This window comes from Amblyomma mixtum, unplaced genomic scaffold (genome assembly GCF_055824585.1).
Source record: "Amblyomma mixtum isolate Tamu unplaced genomic scaffold, ASM5582458v1 scaffold_21, whole genome shotgun sequence".
NCBI classification, from domain to species: domain Eukaryota; kingdom Metazoa; phylum Arthropoda; class Arachnida; order Ixodida; family Ixodidae; genus Amblyomma; species Amblyomma mixtum.
In genome coordinates this window covers 702,391-706,387 of record NW_028317718.1, presented here as the reverse complement: position 1 = coordinate 706,387, position 3,997 = coordinate 702,391, and the positions used below count along the sequence as shown (strand labels likewise).

General features: G+C 58.4%; 1 non-coding gene across 1 annotated transcript; it reads left to right on the top strand.

Annotated features, from left to right (window-relative positions):
* Positions 1–1,287: 1,287 nt before the first annotated feature.
* Positions 1,288–3,102, top strand: LOC149324674 (small subunit ribosomal RNA). Its single transcript, XR_016286735.1, has one exon. It is a non-coding gene; the product is annotated as a small subunit ribosomal RNA (ribosomal RNA).
* The last annotated feature ends 895 nt before the right edge of the window (positions 3,103–3,997 follow it).

Below are 3,997 nucleotides of genomic sequence, written 5' to 3'. Positions count from 1 at the left end.
AAGCGTGCACGATTTGAGCGGCTCTTGCGGCGAACGCGCCTCGAGTACGGCGGTTCGCCCGATGACCATGTCCACGAGTACGGCTCGTGCGGGGCGCCGGGGCAGCGCTTTCGTGCGATGCCGCAGGAAAGCGCGCACGATTTGAGCGGCTCTTGCGGCGAACGCGCCTCGAGTACGGCGGTTCGCCCGATGACCATGTCCACGAGTACGGCTCGTGCGGGGCGCCGGGGCAGCGCTTTCGTGCGATGCCGCAGGAAAGCGCGCACGATTTGAGCGGCTCTTGCGGCGAACGCGCCTCGAGTACGGCGCTTCGCCCGACGGCTATGTCCACGAGTACGGCTCGTGCGGGGCGCCGGGGATGCGCTTTTGTGCGATGCCGCAGCAAAGCGCGCACGATTTGTGGGGGTCTTGCCGCCAACGCGCCTCGAGTACGGCGGTTCGCCCGATGACAATGTCCACGAGTACGGCTCGTGCGGGGCGCCGGGGCAGCGCTTTCGTGCGATGCCGCAGGAAAGCGCGCACGATTTGAGCGGCTCTTGCGGCGAACGCGCCTCGAGTACGGCGGTTCGCCCGACGGCTATGTCCACGAGTACGGCTCGTGCGGGGCGCCGCGGAAGCGCGGCGTTGTGATGCCGCGGCAAAGCGCGCACGATTTGTGCGGCCCTTGCGGCGAAAGTGGCACGAGTACGGCGATTTACTCACCCACGGAGGTCTGGGTACTTATCGCTGCTATTATATGGGGGTCCCAGTGGAGCAGTCGGCGGCGCGCGCCCGCGTGTGCGCGCCGTGACCGGGTCTGATATGCGGCCTCGTGCCCAGCGTGTCCCCGTCCCTCGGACCCCACGGCATTCGTCTGCAGCCTCATCCGCGTCTGCGATAGGGGCTGGTTGTCGGACGACGCTGTTTCCACGTTTTACGAGGTGTGTTCCGTGCTACCCGGACTCGATTCCGTGCGAGCGCGCCGAAGACGCGGGCGTGTCCCGTCGTCTGGCGGCTTGGCCGTCTCGGCTACGCAGCAAGCGCCGTCCAGTTGCCTAATGCTGCGGCCCTAGAGGCCGATGTGCGCACTGGTGGGCGCGTTACAAATGCTTTGCCTAAAGGCACACGTGCTCTCTTGCCGCGTGGCGATTGCCGTACCTACGGGTCGGATGCCGCAGCGAGCTCGAACGATGCACGGGCAGCGCAAGCTGCCGCGAAAAAGATGCGTCGCGCGCTGGGGGTTTATGGCGGCCCTATCGGCGGCGACGAGGCACCCTTCTGGGGCGAAAAGGGAATGCCTATGCATCATACCTGGTTGATCCTGCCAGTAATCATATGCTTGTCTCAAAGATTAAGCCATGCATGTCTAAGTACATGCCGAAATAAGGCGAAACCGCGAATGGCTCATTAAATCAGTTATGGTTCCTTAGATCGTTTCTTTCTACTTGGACAACTGTGGCAATTCTAGAGCTAATACATGCATTGAGCCTGAAGGCCTTTGGCTGACGGGCGCTTTTATTAGACCAAGACCCATCGGGCTCTGCCCGTACTCTGTGGTGACTCTGGATAACTTTGTGCTGATCGCATGGCCATGAGCCGGCGACGTTTCTTTCAAGTGTCTGCCTTATCAACTTTCGATGGTAGGTTACTTGCCTACCATGGTTGTTACGGGTAACGGAGAATCAGGGTTCGATTCCGGAGAGGGAGCCTGAGAAACGGCTACCACATCCAAGGAAGGCAGCAGGCGCGCAAATTACCCACTCCCGGCACGGGGAGGTAGTGACGAAAAATAACAATACGGGACTCTTTTGAGGCCCCGTAATTGAAATGAGTACACTCTAAATCCTTTAACGAGGATCAATTGGAGGGCAAGTCTGGTGCCAGCAGCCGCGGTAATTCCAGCTCCAATAGCGTATACTAAAGCTGCTGCGGTTAAAAAGCTCGTAGTTGGATCTCAGTTCCAGACGAGTAGTGCATCTACCCGATGCGACGGCTCGGACTGAACATCATGCCGGTCCTCTCTTGGTGCCCTTCATTGGTGCGTCTCGAGGTGGCCTGCGCTTTTACTTTGAAAAAATTAGAGTGCTCAACGCAGGCGAGTCGCCTGAATAAACTTGCATGGAATAATAGAACAAGACCCCGTTTCTGTTCTGTTGGTTTTTGGAATACGGGGTAATGATTAAGAGGGACAGACGGGGGCATTCGTATTGCGGCGCTAGAGGTGAAATTCTTGGACCGTCGCAAGACGAACTACTGCGAAAGCATTTGCCAAGAATGTTTTCTTTGATCAAGAACGAAAGTCAGAGGTTCGAAGGCGATCAGATACCGCCCTAGTTCTGACCATAAACGATGCCAACCAGCGATCCGCCTGAGTTACTCAAATGACTCGGCGGGCAGCTTCCGGGAAACCAAAGTATTTGGGTTCCGGGGGAAGTATGGTTGCAAAGCTGAAACTTAAAGGAATTGACGGAAGGGCACCACCAGGAGTGGAGCCTGCGGCTTAATTTGACTCAACACGGGAAAACTTACCCGGCCCGGACACTGGGAGGATTGACAGATTGAGAGCTCTTTCTTGATTCGGTGGATGGTGGTGCATGGCCGTTCTTAGTTGGTGGAGCGATTTGTCTGGTTAATTCCGATAACGAACGAGACTCTAGCCTATTAAATAGGTGCGGGGTTCCCAGCACCTTACAACCTTCTTAGAGGGACAAGCGGCTCCTAGCCGCACGAAACAGAGCAATAACAGGTCTGTGATGCCCTTAGATGTCCGGGGCCGCACGCGCGCTACACTGAAGGAAGCAGCGTGTCTTTATCCCTGTCTGAAAAGACTGGGTAACCCGTGGAACTTCTTTCGTGATTGGGATAGGGGCTTGCAATTGTTCCCCTTGAACGAGGAATTCCCAGTAAGCGCGAGTCATAAGCTCGCGTTGATTACGTCCCTGCCCTTTGTACACACCGCCCGTCGCTACTACCGATTGAATGATTTAGTGAGGTCTTCGGACCGATGTCCGGCGCGGCCTTTCGGTTGCGCCGGTCTGTTGGAAAGATGACCAAACTTGATCATTTAGAGGAAGTAAAAGTCGTAACAAGGTTTCCGTAGGTGAACCTGCGGAAGGATCATTACCGGATTGTGCTTGTCACACCCGGCGCCGCCCCCACTTATAAGCGGGGGAAGGCCTCAACCGCGGAGTTGCGAGATTCTGAAGCCGCTTCTCTGCACAAACTGTTGCGCCCAGCGGAGCTCCGTCACCAAGGGAAAGTCGGACGGGCTGTATCCGCAGGTTTGAACGGCGTAACGCACCACTCATGGTGGGCTTTCGGTTGTCGACAACCGTCGAAGAGGCGCAAACAGAGCCGGTAGGCAGGCCGAGGGAAAGGCCTGCCCGCTGCCAAGGGAACGGCGGCGGCTGCTGCGAAGTACGAAAGGAAACGCTGCTCGCTGGCTTTGTCGTGTTGCGACCACGAGTCGGTAGGCGGGCCGAGGGAAAGGCCTGCCCGCTGCCAAGGGAACGGCGGCGGCTGCTGCGAAGTACGAAAGGAAACGCTGCTCGCTGGCTTTGTCGTGTTGCGACCACGAGTCGGTAGGCGGGCCGAGGGAAAGGCCTGCCCGCTGCCAAGGGAACGGCGGCGGCTGCTGCGAAGTACGAAAGGAAACGCTGCTCGCTGGCTTTGTCGTGTTGCGACCACGAGTCGGTAGGCGGGCCGAGGGAAAGGCCTGCCCGCTGCCAAGGGAACGGCGGCGGCTGCTGCGAAGTACGAGAGGAACCGCGGCTCGCTGGCTTTGTCGTGTTGCGACCACCAGTCGGTAGGCGGGCCGAGGGAAAGGCCTGCCCGCTGCCAAGGGAACCTGCCAAGGGTACCTGGGAGTTAAGTCCTCTCTCTGTCCCAGGGCTCCTAATCTGAGGAGGCACCTGAGCGGCTCTGGGGCTAGCAACCCCTTTGCCGCTGGCTAAACTTGGCGCTATGAAACGAAATGCAAAAGAGAAACGCGGCTGCCGAGAGGCAGTCGCTCCAAGTA